This window comes from Otolemur garnettii, unplaced genomic scaffold (genome assembly GCF_000181295.1).
Source record: "Otolemur garnettii isolate 467f Iridium unplaced genomic scaffold, OtoGar3 scaffold00005, whole genome shotgun sequence".
In the NCBI taxonomy this organism is placed as follows: domain Eukaryota; kingdom Metazoa; phylum Chordata; class Mammalia; order Primates; family Galagidae; genus Otolemur; species Otolemur garnettii.
Genome location: NW_003852400.1, coordinates 33300438 through 33321924, shown reverse-complemented (window position 1 = coordinate 33321924; position 21487 = coordinate 33300438).

Here is a 21487-nt window from a genome sequence, read left to right as displayed (position 1 = left end):
CCATAACCCAGGTAGACTGGGTTTCTCTTCCAATATGTCAGAAATAGTTCATGTAATTTAACCAAGTCTGTTACTATGTAAAAGTAACCTCTTAGTTCTTAAGGTTTTAGGATAGAACCAATACCTAGATTTCTTGCATAAGTGGTTCTTAGAAAGAAACTGTCCAATTCAAAAGAGTTGAGTAAGAAAGTCCTATGAGAATCTGACCAGATTTATTTTTTGGATCTCATGCAATTTTCCTGGCCTCTGATCTTGGGGAAGTGTTGGCACATGGTTCCAGTTCCTGCTCTTTAGATCTGTTTCCTGAATGGAGAAATCCTGGGCACTGTTTTCCTTTGTTCGGGTGGTTAATTATATTTCAGGGTGGTACTCACAGGGTAGAACACTTTTATAGCTGTTTGCCTGGATCTGGCCTGCTCTGCCAATCTCTGTTTTACTTGTGGTCAGTGAACCCAAACTTTGGAGAGGTTAGCTTCCCACCCAAATTGCCCACCCAGGCTGGGAGCTTGAATTTACCACTTGCTTTTCCTGTCAAATTCATCTTTTTCCATTTCCTTTTACCCTCCTCTGGTTCTCATTCAGTTGAACCCAGCATGGTTTTCCCTTAGTTAACTGCTGTGTTGTTCTAGGCATTAATATCATTGTCAGCACAGTTGTGTGAACAAGTTTTATTGGTTATTTTCATTTGTTTCTGCCAGTAGGAGGACGAAGTCTATACTGAGAGCAGTCGCACACCTTGGAGAACCATTCATTCCATATTTGTCGCTTTAGAATTCCATTGAAGAGGATTTCAACTTGCCTATTCGGAATGATGTCTACTATTTCTGGGTAGAGATATCAATTGAACATGAATAAAAATAAAATAAATTTCACCCATAATCTCATAACTCAGAAATAAACACAGTTAAAATTTTGGTATTATTGTCATCCTTTTTGTGTACTTGTACACACATAGCCATACTCAAACTTTTTTTTAAAACTTGGGATAGCACCAAATATGTAATTTTGTATTTAGCTATTCATTTTAACCCCATGTTACAAAAATTACCAAAGTCTTTAATTATCATTAGTATGATTTCTAACAGCTAATATACTTTCTTATATAGATGAATTACATGCAAACTTTTCAGATTTTGATGTACATATGTGAATTTACTTTTTTATGAAACTCATTTTATTCTACTTTATTAGGAAAACACTCAGATTGGATGCCCTTATGCATCAGTCTGTGCATGTGTAATTATTTACTTAAGATCATTTTCCAGCATTGGATTTTCTGGGAAAAAAGTATGAAAGCTTTTATGTCTCTTGCCTTACTACTCCAGAACTCTTTTCCAGAATGTTCTGGCAATTTGTATGTCCCACATTTTATCAACTAGTAATTATTGTATATAACCCTCATGAAATAGGTTAAAATTAGATCATGGATATAATTTGCATTTCTTTGAAACATAGCTATCAAATAATTTTCTCCTAGCTTTCATGGTTCTTTGTAATTTTTTTCTGAGCATCTGCTTCAGTATTTTGCCCTCTCCCCTCATTATTTCTTATGTAGTTTTAATTTGTTAAGATCTCCTATATCTTAAGGATATTACATATCTGTCACTCTTGTCAGCAATTTTGTTGCTCAAAGTTTGTTATTTACTTATAAATTTTACTTATTTATGAAGCATTTAGGTATTTTTTTACATTCTATTTTATAAATCTGCCTTTGCTTGCATATGTGGAAACATAATCTTGAAAATGAGATTATGTAAACAATCTCCTATCCTTTCTTCCTTGAAAATTTAAGAAAATTTACCATCATAACCATTTGGCTCCAGAGTCTTTTTTGAAAGTAATGACTGGGTATTTTAATTCAATTTCTTTCACAGCTTATAGGCATATACATTTTCCTATAAATGTGTGCTTATTCAGATAGTTAAATGTATGCAGAAGACTTCACTAAGTTTAATATTCAGAATTTTTTTCTCATTTTCTGTATATTTAACTTGTCAAGTTCAAATTTCTGAGAACACTGTGTTTTCATTCATTTCTAAACAGCATTTGTTTCAAGAATTGTGATGTAGGGTATCAATATGCATTAATCAGACCACAACATATATAGCATATTGAAGACTATTACATATATATTTTCGTTATGGGTTATAAATTTTATTAGCACACAATAATTCCCCATTTATAGCCTCAAAATAAACTTTATCTGTACTTTGTATTTTTTCTGTGATTTTATTTTTTGCATTTTGTTGTCATTGTTTTGGCATATTTTGGTAAACCTTTGCTAGCCTCTTATTTTTTTTTTTAATAATTAAAAAAATACATCAACTGCCAGGCATAAAATAGATGTGAAATATTATTTGTATAAATATTATTACTCTGGGTGGTGCCTGTGGCTTACAGGAATAGGGCGCTGGCCCCATATTATGAAGGTGGTGGGTTCAATCCTGGCCCTGAGCAAAAATTAAAAAAAAAAAAATTATTACTCCTCAACCCCAAGAAAAAGGCAATATTATCATAACTAGATGAAGGATTTCTGAAGACAGTAAGTTGGACATAGTCTACAGGAAGATTTCATAGTTACCTCCTGAGAAAGCCAAAGCTTGAGGCCAAAGGCAAGTCTCAAACACAAGCGTCACAGGGATCTCTGAAGCATAGTAGTCTGGCAAGGCTGTGGTGTGGGACAGACTCTAGGCATCCAGTAGGGACATGGAAGGGAGACTGGGGCCAGTGCCCAATCTGCTTCTACAATTACTGCCATTTACTCCTAGCTCCCAGCAGTACATCAAAGAGTAAATATTACATGGTACAAAGAAGAGAATAAGACCTCTCCAGCACATGGTGAAGTCAAACACAAGAATTAACAGGACTCTGGGCCAAGTTTACCAGACATTCTCTCCATCAGGAATTCAACTGTCACTGTGAGATTTCCTGCCCTCCCCTCCTAAAGATCTTCCTTCTCTGGTGTGATTCTGTGTTTTATAAATTCCCATTTTTCTCCTCCTCTCTCCTTTTCACCTCCTCTCCCACCTCATTGATTTTGATGTTTCATATTCTACAACATATTTCTAACAATTACAAGTGAATATTTTGAAACATTTTCTGAAGATGTCTTTAATTTACCTTCACAATTAATTGATATTTTAGCTGTGATGGAATTCTGTTAAGTTGATAATTATTTCTTTTTAGAATTTTGCAGGCATGACTTCACTGTTTGTTATTAGTGTCTGCTGTTCAGAGGAAGAACTTCTTATTTCTGATTTTTTATGCATCTTTCTACTCTCCCCTTTCTGTAAGGTCGTAGAGTCTGTTCTTTTTTCTGTTATTTAGAAATTTCATAGTGACATGCTTTGGTTTAAAACATTTTTTAATCGACTGTCTTCGCTACTAGGTAGGTTTTTAAAATTTAGAAGTCTAAGTCCTTTAATTCAGGGAATTGTTCCTCAATGATATCACTGATGATTTATTCCTTTCCCAATTTTCTCTTTCTGTAACTCCATTTACTTAGGTGTCAAATTTCTTGCGTGGATCTCTTGTGCTAATCAGCTTTTATTTTCCTTCTTTTTGCTTTATCTTTACTTTTCTTGGCTATCAAATCTTATGTCCTTTTTCTTATCTTTTATGACATTATTAATTTCTAAGGCTTTTAAAAAAAATCTCAAAGAGTTCTTTCTTTGAAGGAGATTCTGTACATCCTTGAATCATAGATACAGTATCTTCCTTAAGTTATTATCATGCCTTTTTTTATTCCATCTCTTTTTATAGTTTTCTTTTCTTTCAAATTATTTTCTTTCTCTGTTTGTTTTGACTTATTGTCTTTTATTTGGAAGACTTTCCTGAAATACCTGGTAATCCTGGATACCTTACTATGAGAGTGAAGGGTCTGAAAATCTAGTTATAACCTCTTTGTATGGGTGTGGGACCCATTAACTTTGGAGTTCACAGTGAGATTATTTGAACAAGACATTCACAGGGATTTCCTAGAGGTCAGTTTCTTAAGTTCTCTCCTTTTGGGCTGGTTAGATTTCCTAGGGCAAACCCTGTAACCTCCTACTTAGAAGTTAAGTCCTGATTGTAGCATTCAGGGATAAAGGCAGAGAAAATTGAATAAAAATTCTTATTCAGTTTGAAGATACTCTCTTGCTCTTCCTTTTGTTGTTTATTTGTTTTGTTATAGAATATCTGCCTTAACTATCTCTGTTGTCCCACAGAGAACAACTATTCTTTTAAGTTTTCAAAGCATAAAGCTTTAGATGTCTACTTGGATGAAGAAGAGGCAGCCACTAAGGGCACATAGTACAGAGAGCTGGGTAGACAATGGCTTTTCACTGGCTCTCAACCATCTTCCTTTCTCAGCCCCCACTCCACTGCAGAGTATCTGTGGGCATCAATTCGGGAGCAGACAAGCCTTTGAATCAGTGGACTGAGTAAGGAAGATCTGCCCTCACCTAATGTGGGCAGACATCATGGAATTAGCTGAAGGCCCAGATAGAACGAAAAGGATGAGGGCACGTGAATTGTTTGTCTCTTCTGGCACTGGGACACCCATCATATGCCATCCTAGACATCAGAACTCTAGTTTCTTGGGCCGTTGGGGACATTAGGATTTACACCAGGGACCTTCCTGTTTCTCATAGGCTGAGAATTACACCTTTGCCTCCTCTGTTTCTCAGGCCATCAGATTTGCACTGATTTATATCACTGGGTTTCCCGGTTCTCCAGCTGGCAGACACTAGATTGTGGTTTCCATAATCACACAAACAACTCCCATGAAAAGCCACCTGTTATATATTGATGCCAATATTAGTATCTGCATATCTCATTGGGTCTCTTTATCCAGAGAACTGGACCCACACAGGACTCAGGGACCCCATGTACTAAGCTGTACAGCACAGTAAAGCCATTTTTATGAAAGGGGCAGTTCTGGAATCATAGCTTCCCAGAGAAACTTCTAGAAAACCATATGTGGTTCTCCCTGTCTCTAATTTAGCTATCCCTATATGTCACTCTCTTCACAGAGCAAGGCATATTTTCCTAGCCTGGAGGTAATCCTCCTCTGCATTCAGAAGTTTATATCCATGAAACCGAAGAGTCTTTGGCTTAATCATAAAATCCTCTAGATTTTCCTAAGAGCTTAAAAATGTATGAAAAAAAAGTTGCAAAGACATGTGGCCAATTTAACTTTTCTGCCCTGCCATACGTCTTTCTTGAAATAATTGAGTATAGAGTTAAATACCTCCTTGAGAAGGGCAAGGGAGAAAATAAGCTAGCATCTCTATGTGGCGTTCAACTCTATAGCTTTGGAGACAGATAAGATTCCCTGGAAAGTTTTGTCCTTTACAATAAACCTATTTATTTATCTTTAAATTATTGGGATTTGGGATTTTGTTATTTTTAGAAATATTTTTAGCAGAATACTGGAAGCCATTTGAGAAATAGTAGCAGATTTCTTATTAGCCTTGCAAAAAGGATCTATTAATTAGCTACCAGGCTATGATTTAGCTCAAGTTCCAAAGTACAATGGGACTGTATAATTGTGAACTCTGTCCTTTGGGATCATTTTGTCCCAGGGGATTTATATTTACTTGTTTGAATACCATCTGATAACCTTTTTCTTTTCTTTTTTTTGCCATTTTTGGCTGGGCTGGGTTTGAACCCGCCACCTCCCGCATATGGGACTGGCGCCCTACCCTTTTGAGCCACAGGCACCACCCCACCTGATACCTTTTTCCTTTTGCAAACAATATATGCAGGGAAGATAAGAATTAAAATCAGAGTTAGTGTGTATAATCAGTGTCCCTACACTCTTCCCTGTCTGAGCAGTAAGGTTGTACACATGATAATTATGGACTGTTATCTATCTCAAGAAAAAGTAGAACAGCTTGATTCTTTCTTGAGAACATATAATCTGAAGTTAATGAACATAAGGTTTAAGGATAGATTTTCTTTTTCTATCATTGAAAACTAATAATAGACAGCCCCTGTCCAAGCAGTGCAAGGAAAGCCTCCTTCAGTTGCCTACTCTCTTACTCTAGGGCTCTACTCCTGCCTACAGAGGGAACAGTCCTGGTAAGAAAGAGTAACAAGTGCCCTAGGCATAGGTGGAGCTATCAGTCGTGTAATGTTGCTTTCCTTTCTTTTCACTTCCTTTCAGTGGTTGAAGGTTATTGAGGAATACAAACTAAAAGACTGATGTAGATGACCTTATTGATGTTACATCTAAGTCTAATCAAATAGCCCCTAAACCTTCATGACTCTCATGGAATCCATGGACCTCTGCCCCCAAGTAGCAGGAAAATTGTGATTAATAGGACTGCTGAGTTTTGACTATGAACATTCACTGCACCCATCAGCCCATCCACTTTTCCAACAACAGCTAACACAACTGGGTCTACATCATAACTGTATGTCTATAATTTCAAGTGTTTGCTACTATGCTTAAGCACATCTTTCTCTAAGTTTCCATCAATCAATGTCTGCTGAGTGTTTTTCATTTCTGATTTTCCTCGGAGATTCATGTTGATTATTATACTATCCTGGCCATGATATCCATTTACATTCCTTCCCTTTTTCAATTCCGCGTGTGTTTGTCCTTTCACTCACTTGTTTTGAGGTGGATTGCTTCCATTGGATTTTATTTACATGTATCTTAAATAAGGTGACCAGATGTCCGCTTTTGGTGGAACAGTCTCGATTTTTAACAATTTGTCCTGTGTCCTGCAGTGTTTTAAAAAATCCCGATTTTTGGAAAGAGTGCATGACAAGCTAGGGAATGGCAGGAGAACGGGAAGGGAATATACATTTTCGGCTGCTAAAAAGGTTTACGTAACTCCATTTGGGAATGAAGAGGTTAATGTAACTTCATTTGGAAATGAAAAGGCTAATGTAAACTCCCTACTCCCCTCCTGGGCAAAGTTGCCCAGGTGGACTGGCGCCCTACTGCCCTACTCATTTGAGCCACAGGCTCTGCCCTATACATAATTTTTTTAATGTATTATATTTGTAAACTGTACTTATGTTGCAATTAAAAATATATATATTACAATGCTATTTTTGCATTCCATGAAAATTTTTGTTGCTCCATATAGACCAAAATTTTAATTATGACCCCACGCCCCACCCCTGTCAATGGTGTCCCGCTTTACCAATGTTAAAATCTGGTCACCTTAATCTTAACAGATTTATGCACTACATCCAGCAATGAATTTAAACTATTAGGAATGGCTAAATAAACTTTGTCAGTGATGACATGGTTATCCAATAAGTCTCTCATACTGCTGTCCTCCCCTTGAAACTTTCTAAGAGCTGAGAAACCGGCTCACAGTTGAAATGCCCATACTTTTTTCAGATACCACTTATATTTATACCTTTTCATGTTGAACTAATATCTCATTTCTAATAATTACCTCTCAAAAAATCTGGTTTTTCACAATAGCACAATATTGCAAAATGATGCCTCTGTGCAGGCTACTTCAAGGCTGCCCTTGAGATAGATATTTGGAGACAACCCTTCAACTTGCAGTTTTCTCTTTATAGTCTTAGTGTGTGTCTTGTTATTCCTTTGTGGAAAGTCTTTGGTTGTCTTTAACTTTCCTGTAGTTTCAGAGGCATAATTTCCATAGGACTCTTAGAGAATGAGATCATGACCTTAGTAAAAGTTCTGGTATTCTTTAATTATCATAGAGTGAGGACATCTGTATCAGCTCCTCCATTCAGAATATCCATTCACAGATACAAAATATGATTAGCATTCTTACAGCCTTGTTATAGTGCTGGCACCAATTTTATATGGCAGGAAAGAAGGGCCAGGATGCTAACTTTAGATCTTGCGCTACTGGGAAGTTTATTAGATTAGTCCTGGTGAATGTGTAGATAATGGAGCAGTATGAACTGCAGAGTCCCTCGTTCAGAATTGCTGCCCTTCAACTATGCTACCTATGAGTGGTCCCACCCTTTCTAGGCCTCCTTTTGAAACAACACTGACATATGGTGTCAACTGTGTGAGAGAAACAGTGTGACCACAGTGGGAGGCAATCAGCCAAAACAAATTGGGAGATAGATGGGAGACTGTGAGACAGAAAGGTTCTTGTTTGAACTTGGAGTTGAATGAGACCTGCCTGTGACAAAACCAGAGCATGAGACAAAGTAAGGAAATAAAGTATTATTTCTTGGACTAATAGGAGACTTAGAGGTTTGGCTTTTAAACAGGGTCTGGAATTGGTGGTGGCTCTTTGGACTAAATGAAACATTCAGTTATTATAAACTTAACAAATATGGCTAAGTCAAATTCAAAAGGAGAATTTGAGTTATTCTTAAACTTTTCTCTGAGAACACAGTATACAATTATCTAACAATGTGATTTTATTATAATATTGGGGTGAGTCTTTTTCCTCAATTTTCAAAACATTCATGACTATTGAACTGAAAGGATCTATAAACTACATATAAAAATGCTGTTGTCAGGTCAGAAAAACTAGAATTATGTCCCATCTATGTCACTAGATATGTAATTTCTCTCTGCTTTAATTTTTTCAAATATAAATTGGGATTGTTACATTTATTTTATAGAATAAAAGCAATGTTCACAGAAAAACCTCCTCTGTAAGGTATAACCTACTATTCAAACGTTAGCTATTGAAATTAATGTTTATGACATTACTCATATTTCTTTAAGACCTTTTTTAATGTGTAAAGTGCATCAACATTGTAAATAAATGTTAAGTTGAGAACGTCTAAAAATGCTTTGTTTATTCCTATATCAGAGATTGATAGCTGACCACCACCATTTTTCTTCCCTTCTTCCATAATAATAGAATTGTAGCTGTTACAGTTCCGAAACATCCTTGCAGTTAGAGGTGGCCAGATGTTTCAGTTTTTGTGAACTGATGTGATATGTACCACTTCAAGGACAATTTCTAAGACCAGGAAATTGCCTTTTTATTTCTCTGCTCCAACTTGGACATGGTAAAATAATGTAGAAGATATCGGAGAAAAAATATGAAAGAATCCTAGATTTCTGAATCACTCTGTGGATTAGTGCTGCTGGATAACTTGGGAGCCCCACCCTGTCTTATTTGGAGTAGAAATATAAACATTCTTTTTTATTATTAAACCACCAGATCTTTGGGACCTGTTTAATGCAATCGCTTAGTCAATCTTACCTGATAAAAATTATCTACATGGTGTGTGAATATATCTTGATGTTTCTCTATGATTATAGAAAACATGCAGGGGGAAAATTAGAAAATATTCTAAAATTGAATAAAATAATTGAATTTTCTAAAATTAGAAAATATTCTCAAATTGACATTGAGAATAAAGAACAATGATATCTTCTAAGTTAAATGATCAAGAAATTTGGTTATATAATATTGAGATAATTTTATACTTACAAAATAACTGCAAAAATAGTACAGACAGTTCCCTCTTCTCTTTATCCATCATCTCTGATGCTTATATCATATATAATGATAAAACATTTATCAAAACTAACAAATTCACCTTGGCACAATAGCAATAAGCAAAATAAAACCTTTCTTAAAATTTCACCAATTCTTTCATTAATGTTCTTTTTCTGTTCCAGGTTTAATCCCAGATCTCATATTGCCTTTAACTGCCATGTCTCTGTAGTCTCCTTCAGTCTGTGACCCTCCACAGTTTTGATCTTGACACATTTGAAGAGTACTGGTCAGTCATTTTGTAGAAGGGTTTGTTTTTCCAACATGGGTTTGTCTAATGTGTTCTTATAATTAAATGGAGGCTATAAATTAATGAGAAACATGTCACAGGATTGGTATGATTGCCCCACCTATCACAGAGTAACTGAAGTTAATACAGTATATATTATGGGTAACATTAACCTTAATCACTTGGCTAGGGTGGCCTATGCTAAGATTTTCCACTCTAAACTATTTTTAATTACTACATGTTATGGAGAACTACTAAACAAATATTTCAGCCTAAATATTTTGAGCACTCATGTTAGCATCCATCTGTGGATTTTTTTTTTTTTTTTTTTTTTTTGAGACAGAGTCTTACTTTGTCACCCTGGGTAGAATGTAGTGGCATCATAGCTCCCAGCACCTCAAACTCTTGGGCTCAAGTGATCCTCTTGCCTCAGCCTCCTTAGAAACTGGAACTACAGGTGCCTGTAACAACATTCTGCTAGTTTTTCTATTTTCTTTTAGTAGAAATGGGGTCTCACTCTTGTTCAGGCTGGTCTCAAACTCCTGCACTCTAGCAATCTGTCTCCCAGAGTGATAGGATTCCAAGTTTGAGCCACTGTGTCTGGCCCCATCTGTGGATCTTGACTGTGGTGATTTTTATGATGGTGTTCTGTTTTCCTTCAGTACTTTTTATTTAATAATTGGAATTCTTAAGAAGAATAATTGCTATCCCTCCCATTTACTTATGTGTCCATTTATATCCATTGATTTGTGTTGTTATAAACTCAGATTTTTTTTTTTTAAGGGTGTAATCAAAATACCACAGTCTACTTCAGGGTTTTTGCTGCTGTTGTTCATGCTCTTCCAACTTTGGCCTCTGGCAGGTCCCTGGGTCTGGGTTCTGAGTCATTTCACTAGACCTCCAGCCTCTGTTCTCTACTCCCCCCACCCTCCTCTAACTCACCCCAGCCAGTTTTTTACTTTCTGACATTTAGAAGTTGTTCCAGACACTCTTTGTGTTTTATTGTCTCACTCCTGAAATCAGCTATTTTCCCCAGGAGCTCTGGTTGCCATTATTGGAGAGTGGTATTTAGAAACCAGTATCTGAACACAGGATGTGCTAATGTGTTACCAGGGTTTCCCTAATTCTAGCACCAATTAGTGGGTAAAACTAGGCAATGTCTGTATGTATACTAATGCATGCTTACACACTAATTCATAGCCATTTTTGTTTATATTTACTTGTGTGTATGTGTATGTATGTGTGTGTATATATGTATTTTAGTGAGTAAATATTGACACCAGTTATTCCAGTTCAACATAGCAGGACTCATTCTAACCTTCTCTTTGCTTATTATGATCTCTTTCTCTGCTAGGTGTGAGACCTAGCTCTTATAATCTATGAGACATTTATTTGTTCAATTCTAGTACACAACTGGAATAGTTTTTTATGTCCTCATTCATACTCCTGAAAGAGGCAAAGTTACAACCTGGAGCATATTGTTTCAGCTTCCTTTGTCTCTTGAATGTGATCATGTGATGTATATGTAATACTGTCACCTCCTTCTTGCCCTCCACCCCACAAACATTCTGGATGGTTTATTTTTTAAATTACACACAGAAAATTTTACTTTTTTGTCATGTGTGGTTCTATGGATTTGAAAAATGGTATTTGTTTGTTCATGACTGTTCCATGTAGAAGAGTTCTGTCACTCAAAATCTCCCCCAAGCTAGATGTTTGTAGACATCACCTCCCATTCCCAACTCTTGGCAACCACGGACCTGGTTTTCACCATAAAGTTTTGCCTTTTCCAGTGCCATGCAAGTGAAATCTTACAATATATGGTCTTCTGTGTCTGGCTTCTTTCACTCAGAAAAATAGATTTAAAATTCATCCATGGTGTTGCCTGAATGGATAATAATTTGCCTCTCTTTATAGCTACATGGTAATACCCTGTTTTAAGGATATACTATGGTTTAGTTAAACCTTCACGAGTTGAAAGGCATCTAGGTTGTCACTAGTTTCTAACAATTTAAAACTTAGCTTATATAGATACAGTACTTGGGTAGGTTTTTGTGTGAGTAAGTTTTTGATGCTGCTAGGTAGATGCCTAGGAGTAGGATTGTGGAATTCTATGGTAGATACAAGTTGAACTTTATAAGAAAATGCCAAACTGTTTTCCGGGGTGGTTGAGGTATTTACCAAAAAAAATCCCACCAGCAATGTTTGAATTTCCAGTTGCTCAGGAAGCTCACCATTATTTGGTTTGCTGGTTGTTTTGATTTTAGAATATAGAAACCAAAAGAGACTTAGACACGTAGGCCAATTTCCTTCATTTAACAAATAAGACAAAGTAAAGTCATTTGCTTAAAATGTAAAACAACCTAGAGATAATCTGAGTTATAATAAAAAAAATCTTTAGCCGGATTCTCAGTTTTATATGACTTTTTCCTTCTAATTTTCCAAATAGCCTTGTGTCCATATTTGATCTTTCCTAGACACAATATAGGCGATTCTTAAGCTTTATCACTTGAAATGGAAAATGGATATTGAGGTATTGATTTTTAAGCTATAGAGGTAATATAGTGTGCCAGGAGAGTGGGCAGTGTGTTTGCTAGGTCCCTTAGTTTATCAAAGACAGCTATTGAGCAACTGAGATCATAAACAGCTTTTATCCATTCACCTGATAAATATTCATGCAGCATCTAGTCTGTCAGACTCTAACCTTGACAGGGGGATGACTGTAATCAATAAAATAAAAAGTCTTTTTCTGCCTCCATTGACAATCATGCCTAATTCATGCTGAGAGAGAGAGAGACTGATTTCATTTCAAGAATGTGTTAGCAACACAGCACACCCACCATGACTGGGGTGTGTGCTCAATGACACAGGGCACTTCTGATGAATTTCTTTAAGGACAAAAAGATAATAATCACTTTTGATGCTCACTTCCTGAGTGAGGAGTTGCAAATATTTTCAGCAAATTATTGAGACATTTCCTGTTATAAAGCAGTTCTCGGGGACTTGGAAGAGTTATTTGCTTACATCAGTTTTTAGGAAGTAATTCATAGAACAATTGCAAAACCTAATATTGCTCCTCAAGCTACAGCCTCTCTCTCTCTTTTTGTAGAAAAACATTGCCCAGACTTCCTAGTAAATACAATCTTTCCCTAAGAGAATGTGAGTGGCATCAATTTAGAAACAATGGAATGCCGTCTGGAATGGGAATGTGTAGAAGGGGAGCTAGCTCAGAAGATGAGCTTTATCATTAAAGAGACTGTACATGTGAAAAATGAAAAGTATTTTATTACACCTTTAAAAAATAAGGAGCTTATAATTTTTATTAAAAAAATACAGGCTTTGAATGGAAACTTAAGGCAGAACAGAGGAATACACAGAGATTCTCCAAAGCATGCGTGTGTGTATACGTGTGAATACATATAGTGCCTATTACATATATATTTATATAATATATGGAAAATATATTTTTTGAAATGTTCTTGAATTTTGAAACATGATTCTATATGCTTATAGATGACATAAAAATGAGAAGTAAACAAGAAAAATATTTGACTCTAAAATAATCCTTATTTTGAAAATATTATTAAACGGCTACCTTTTTGTGAAATATTAATAAAATGTAGTTTTTGAATTCGCTAAGAATATTTTCTGGTCACCACTGTCATTTTTCATAAATTATGGTATTTTTTGAGAAAAGTATTTTAAAATAGTACATGTACAGTAATCTACTGGAGACATGTTAGCTGAAACAGATAAAAGACTTAATAGTTCTCATAATTACTACTAACATCTGTGTGTTCATGTTTATTCAAAGATATTGGTCATTATTTTCAGATGTATTTGAATATTGATGTTCATCTTTTGTGTCTTACCGTGATGTGTGTAACATCTCCTTGACCGCTGACCTTCACCAGGGATTAGAAAGATGTTTTGGTGAGTGGCAATGGTTTGAATCTTACAGCACACCTTCTCATGACAAAAAAGCCATGATCCTCATTAGATGGAGTGAGTGAGAGAGTCTTGTATTTGGAAGTGTGAGGAAATTGGGAGAGCTGGCTAGATTTAGGCAGGCCATAGTTGGAAGAAAAAGATGATAAAAATAAGATAAGTACACCTGTAAGCAAAATAAACTTAGAAATCATACTAATGTCACACATTTTACAGGGAAGCTCACCCATCCTCACATAGTCACTTTTGTTCTCTAATTAGTTGAATATTAATTAATAATGTACATTTTCAAAAATGCTTTATTTTTCTTCATTTTCTCTCTCTCTGTATGTGTAGATTACCTTCTATGTGTGCATAGATAGATTTACAATCACTACATAAAACTTAGTAAATAACAATCATTGTTATTCAAGAATACTTCTTCAAGAAATGTAATACTTTCTGAGTTCTGTAGGCTAAATGAAATGTTAAACACTATCCATGTAAAATTTACCATTTAGAAATTCTTATATGGACTGTATAGATATCACTTGAATGTTTGGCATGTTCCAAAAGTTTTTCCCGTTTCCCTGATATATTTTCATCTTGTTGGTTGGCTGGAAGGATGTACATAGTATTGTTTGTTACCAAAGTGGACTAAATGCGTTCTTTGAGAAATACAAATGGCTTCTCTGCATGGAGACATGTTTTCCTACTGCAATACTTACGTGGTTTCTTCTCATTTATAGTTTTGTGTGTTCAAGTTTTAATTGTTTAGTGGAGTGGAGATTAATATTCACATTTGGTTAGTACTCAGACCATATTTTATCTCGAAATGATCATTAATAATAACAAATACATGAAATATGCCAATTTGTAAATTTTTCAATATTTTAAATGCATAAATGTTACCTCTGTTGGTTATTAGAGAAGCATCAAAATATTATGTATTATGTCATTCCCATACATGTATTAAAGTGCTCTGAAGTGAAATTTTTATTTTAAATGGACATATAGTCTCACTGTGTCTCCCAGGCTGGTCTCCAGTTTCTAGGCTCAAGCAATTCTCCCACCTCAGCCACCCAAGTAGTGGAGATGACAGGCATGTGCCCCCACACTCAGCTTTCTTGTTTTCTTTCATATGGGAGAGAAAATTCTAAACTTGGTCCTTGAACCTGGGTATGGCCATGCTTTATTAGACATGGTAATATTAGTTGCCATGGAAGCTGATATAAAAAAATCTGTAATTTATGTGTATTAAGATAATCTTGAGAAGGATGATGTAGGTTACATATTTTTTATCCTAACATCAATTTTTTTTTAACTAAACATTTTCCTTTGTCAAGTATGGCTCTGTGGAACATGCACTAAGTCATCTTAATTCATCTTCTGTATTTGAGGCCTTTTAGTGGTAAAAAGCTCTTTATTTTCCCTTTTACCTCTATTTATAGTGTTTTCTCTGTTCTATCAGAAATTTCTGCAACTGCTAATCTCACCTTAACATCTTTGAGATTACTATTTAATGCCCCACAAAAGCTCTTAAATATAGCTATCAGAAGCTAGAATCAAGATCCAAAACCAGGTTGAGAAGGATTAGAACATAGAAATTAGACCTTCATATTCAAGGTGGGACAGAGGCACTCAGGCTGGGTCTCCTCTTGGTGACAATGGATCCAGTAATGCAAGGGGCTCTCTGGCTTTGGAAATTTTCCACACTCAGAAGACAAAATGAAAAATTCTTCTTCCACATTACCTCAATAATTTCTAAAATTAGTAATTTTCAACATTTAAAAAATATGGAAAATGTAATAGCTTACATTGAAATGCATTACAGGCCTTTGAGGATATATGGAGTTATGAATATTTCTTTTTTTTTTGAGTTATGAATATTTCTATTGCTGTAGTTACTAGCTGAAATTCGAAAAGGGTGATTGTAATCATAGTGGGTAGACTAGATTGACAACTGGGTATGTTTGAATCAGCAATGAAAGATCTGGAACCCGTGGCAAATATTAGGACTGGACTCTAGTCTCTGGAGGAAAAAAAATGTTAAAGCAAACAGGATAAAACCTGGGAGGAACTAAAGTATTAGGTCAATTATAGAGAGAGAAGGACTCAGGCAAAGCAGAATAAAATATGCACCCACTTACTAAAACTGATGTAGAGGTCAAGGCCTTGGTATTAAACCTAAGACTAAATCCCTGAATTTATACCTATAATTTATAGTCAGAAAAGATTTAATGGACCCAGTGATTTGCAAGTGAGTCATGGCTCAACAAGGGCAGGACTGTTTGAGGACCTCAGGGGACAGATGAGACCCTTGCATGGGACAATATGTGCAAAAACATTGAGCCCAAAGTTTGGCACTTGGTCGTTATAGCTACTTATCTCCTTCTTAAGTGCTAGGAATTCTTAAATCCAGGAATCCCTGAGATCATCCACCATCATTCCAGGATAAGTCAGTAAAGGAGTGATTTATATTATTTTTTCCTAAATTGTGAGAAATGTATCCTAGAGAGGATTACAAAAATGCAATATATATCATACTTTATCCCATGCTAGAGTAACACAAGGGTCACATCAGCACTCTGGGAAAATGCCTCGCTTTCTTATTCACCAATGCAGTGATGGAGAAAATAAAGGAGATTTCAATGAAAGGTTATTAAGTGAAGGGATTTTAAAAAATATTATCAGTTGTAGGTGACATTTATATTTGATATGAGAAATCCTTTTCCACTGCATTCCTTTTACAGGACTATGAACTGTGGGTTGTAAGGAAAGCAAGCATGTCTTCAACTCAAAGCTCTTCCTGGGAAACCATCGTATTAGAAATCAGGGTGCAAGAAGTCAATTTCCAAACCCGTTTTCTCTGCTGAGTTTCCAATGTTTGGCACAAAGCAACATCCAGCCAGCATCATCTGAATCCCTATACACTGTTAATAAGATAAGGCTAAAAGTTTTTTACCACTGATTTTTTACTCTAGAAAGAATAACATTTAAACTTCGTGTCTCATGATTTACATTCTGTACAGAACCATTTGAATATCACTCTCGTTTTCCATGTATATTCGAATAACTCCTTCTATTGACATACTTTCAAGAAAAATCTTCAGGAATTTGAACAAGAATGCAAAAATGGTTTTTAGTAAACTTAGTTGAACTTAGAAGTGATGCTATGAGGAAAAGAGCAACCGAATGTTTCCTAGTGGTTATCCGCGATTGTTTTATTAGGGTTGATAAGACTAAACAGTCCAGAGGTTTGACAGCCCTGACACCTGGCATATGAAAGATGGAATTCCTGAATGGAAATTATTCTTATGGAACTTCTCTGAAGAGTTTTGGCTGGAAAGAAGTATCTTTTCCAAAGCCAGTATATTCTCGGCGCTCCTTCAACTGGCTGAAAAATGAGGTACTGAATTCTTCGCTTAATGGGAAATCTACTGTTGTTTTAATACATATTTTTGGAATCTTTTTTTTTTTTTAAATTCTGTCATCACTTTTCCTTTGTGGAAATAAATATGACACCATATGGAAAAAAATGTTATAGCACCATATGTATAGAATAATTTTCTGAATTTAAAGATGGACTAATTCTAACCTCCATTTAATAATTAAACATTATTGAAAGCAAATACACACACAAGTTTACATGCTTCATAGTTGCTATGCAAAACAGTAGGGTAATATCGCCACTCTGTACTTGGCCGTGCTTGGGTAAAATCCAAGGTGTTTGTAATAAGCATAATTGAGTATTTTATGCTGCTACAGTGTTTATCTTACTGGTTCTATTGTGTGATGCACAACAGATCTGTTATTGTACTTGAATTCTGGTATTTATATATGATTCAGTTCAAAGAATGGATTTCTATCCTTCCACCTACTACTTAAAAAATGTAAGACAGAGAACCAAATAAAGAAAAGTCATAAATCACAACAGTACAGATGTTGAAAATGGAAAGTGGTTTTTCTTTTTTTTTTCGGTCTGTCAATGTATCACATGAATTTTGAAGTTGTGAAATCCATAAAGAATAGTTTCATGACTGGAAACAAAAAAGGAGGGTATGGATTAATTGCACGAAGAAACACAGGATTCTTCAGAGTAGATGCAGAGCCCAGTGGAGGAAGCTGACCGTTCTGAAAGGAATACAACACAAAAATGTCTTGTGATTCTGAATTACTGGCTCTGCTCTGCCCAAACTCCAACAGTAGGAGTTAATACAGGGTTCTTCCCTGGGGTAGAGAGACAATGGATACCTTTACGCATTTGCCTCTTTAACTCATGTGAATCTACTTCATATGACTATTATAAAGTGGTAATAGGTGCTAGAACAGGATTCAGGAACCCAGAAAAATGAGCCAAATCGAATTTTATCCTAGGCATGATTAACATCTTCTATCTGACCACCTCAGATGGCAGAGAACTAGCTTCCTTCTGAGATATCCCATTTTATCTATGATCCAAATACAATCTCTCTCTCCTTCTCACTCCTTTTCCTCTGACTTGTAGAGAAAGCTTTGTCTCCTGTTGTCCATGGCGTTTCAAACACGTGGAGATAGTTCCCACGTTCTTCAGTGTGTGTGTTCAGCTGAACACCATGTTCTCCAGAGAACCATTCTCAGTGCTCTCTGTCATTTAAAAAATGTGAATTGATGTTCCACATCTTTAAATGAGTTATTATTTATTGTTTATCCTTTTATTTAAATAAATTTTAAAATGTGGCCCTTGTTATGCCCCAAATACTTTGCAATTGTTGTAAGGACGGGGACACTATTACCCCTTTATTTATGTTGTCTGTAGTTAGAAAAATACCCCATAACCTACATTTATAATGAAACACTCTTCTTCCCATGTTGCTAATCTTAATTCATCATTAGAATAACGTCTTTGTCATTCATAAATTTTCTCTCTTTCTCCATATGTGTGTGCACATATATGTATATATGTAGGTATACACACAGACCCACATTCTATAACAGTCTAGAACAATGAAGAATGAGAAAATAATTTTGAATTAACCTACATAAATGTTCTATGTTAATTGTATTTGGGAGGAGGTAGGTAGTATTGGTAGTTATCCGTTTGGCAGTTGAAATATTTCTTTCCTTATAAACACTATAATCACATACATTATTAATTTATGTGTAAAATATAAAGCAATGTCCTCATCTGTAGGAGAGTTCTTTTCCACTTGAGCTTTTATGCTTGCCAATTTTCAAATTTATGCCATTTTTTCTGAAATGTGAAATAATTGACAAGACTGTCATTTTTTATATACTCCCGTAGTTCCACACCTAGTTCATTTTTAAACTCCTATTAAGGTGTGAGTATCAAGCTTCACCCCTGGGACCTCAGACATATTCTTTTGGTGTGGTCCTTATCTTCTTTCTTCTGTTAATTGAAAAATAAATGGCTCTCCAGTGGTGAGAAGGCTCTTCTTGTGGGATTCTTCATTGTATCAGTCAGACTTCTGCACACAAATAAAACTCAGGTGCACCCATCTGTTGTTAAAAGAGGAAAGGAGAAAAAAATCCTAGAAATAAATGATTTTGACTCTCACCTATCAGAATGTATCTTAGAACAGCAAAAAGTTGTTAATCAAGTTTATTGATTTTTTTATATCTACCTTCAGTAAGAATTTAAATTTTGCTTTTGAATGTATTTGGTATGACCAAGAATGTTTTCATAGTACTAAGGTTTTCTCATTTGGCACAAGTGGTATTAGAATTTTGAGATAAATTGAATATTTGGATAGTGAAATTTAAAACCACATATATGTATAGGTATATGCATATACATGTATATATATTGTAAAATTGTATACAATATCTATCATCTATCTTATCTACCATCTCTCTATTAAAAATTTCCAAGTAACTAATCTCTGTAGATTATGAGAAACCTTTGCAATTAATTTTATTATTCATAATGTAGGGTCCCTTCATAAGAAAAAAATGATTAGTTTGAGCATCTTATTTACCCATTTCAAACCAAGAATAGAGTACTTAAAAGCCAGGTTAAATTGAGGGGAAATTAGGCATACTTTCCTAGAGAAGAACAAAGAAGAAGTAGTGTTACCATAGCAAAGCCTGGGAGCCTGCCACCAAACTGGAAGTGTGCTGTTAGCCACTCACACCATTGTGACTGGGCATTAGGATAAAACTCAGGCAGAGTGAGTTTCAAATATGCTCCAATAAGAGTGACTGCAATGCCAGAGTGGATATGACACACAACCGTATGTGTAGTACATATTCATATAAATCATCTTGAGTTCCAGTTTCCACTCTAAGATCTCTTAGCAGATAAAGGCTATACAGGGGCTGAGGTGTCGGGAAAGATTTCTGAGGATAATAATCTTTGAGAAGATTGTGTTGTGGGCTTCATAACCAGCAGGGCACCTTCCTCAAACTCATCTGTGTCTGTTTCACTTTCTCAGGCCTGATAAGGAGGACTTTCAAAAGATGACTTAAAAAGCTGGAATATGTGTGTCTCTACAGCTGGTAGTCACATCACACACACCAGTAGGCAGGAGAAGGTCATACCAATCACTTGGTGACAGTGCCAGCAGAGCGTTGACGTCTCCCAAACACCTTGCACTCCTGGTGTCTGTCAAAGCAGAGAATATTAGAGTGCATTCTGCAAGTCAGTGGTGGGCCACGTGGTATAGAGAGCTGGCATGGTGCCATCTGAGATCATGCCAAAGGGTGTTATTAAGACCCAAGAAGATTCCATTAAAGAATAGCTAATTAGGATATATCACTAGATTCTGCATGAAAAATTTGAAGTATCTGCATAGCATACTAGATGGTCATGAGACTTGAGCATAGAGTTTCCAGAGATGGACTCCACAGAGTCAAGTGTAATCATGTGCCCAGAGCAGTGGGTACAACTGACTTAAAATATCCGACTCCCACCCTCCTGCTGAATTTTGTAGGCTACAGACTGGAGTAGACCTAGACTAGAAGAGAGAGTGTGTTTAAGCATGTTCAGAGCTCTATGAAATTCTTGTTCTGGACATGCTAATCATTGAAATACAACAGTATTTGTGACTTATAGTAACAAATCACACACAAATGAGGAGAGAAGCATGTAATCCTAAATTCTCAGCTTACAATGGAGAAAAAAAATTGAGTAAAACTTAAAAAGGCTGCAGGAAACAAAAATCAATTGATCAATAACAGTCCTTTTTTTTTCTTTTTTTTTAGTTTTTAGTTCTTAACAATACATAATAGCCGTATATCTTTATAGCATACATGTGATGTTTTGATACAGGCATACAATGTGAATTAATCAAAGCAGGGTGATTGAGGTATCTGTCACTTTAGGCATTTATCATTTCTTTGTGTTGGGAACATTCTAATTTCATTCTGTCCCCTAATTTATCGTCGATTATGGTCACTTTGTTGTGCTATCAATTACTGTTCATTCTACCTATAATTTTGCGTCCATTAACCATCCCATTTTATCTCCCACTCCTCGACACCCTTTCCGGCCTCTGGTAACCATCATTCTACTCTCTGTCTCCATGAGATCAATTATTTTTTATATTTAGTCCCCACATATGAGTGAGAACATGTGAGATTTGCCTTTCTGTGCTTGGTTTATTTCACTTACCTTAATATTCTCCAGTTCCATCTGTATTGTGACAAATAGAGAATTTCATTCCTTTTTGTTAGTAAATCGTATCCCCTTGTGTATATGTACATATTCTTTATCCATTCATCTGTTGATGGATGCTAAATTCCAAATTTGGCTATTGTGAATCTTGCTGCAGTACACATGGGAGGGCAGGTATCTTATCCATAGTCCGAATTCGCCTCTTTTGTGTAGATTCTCAGCAGTGTGATTGCTAGGCCATGTGGCAGTTCTATTTTTAGT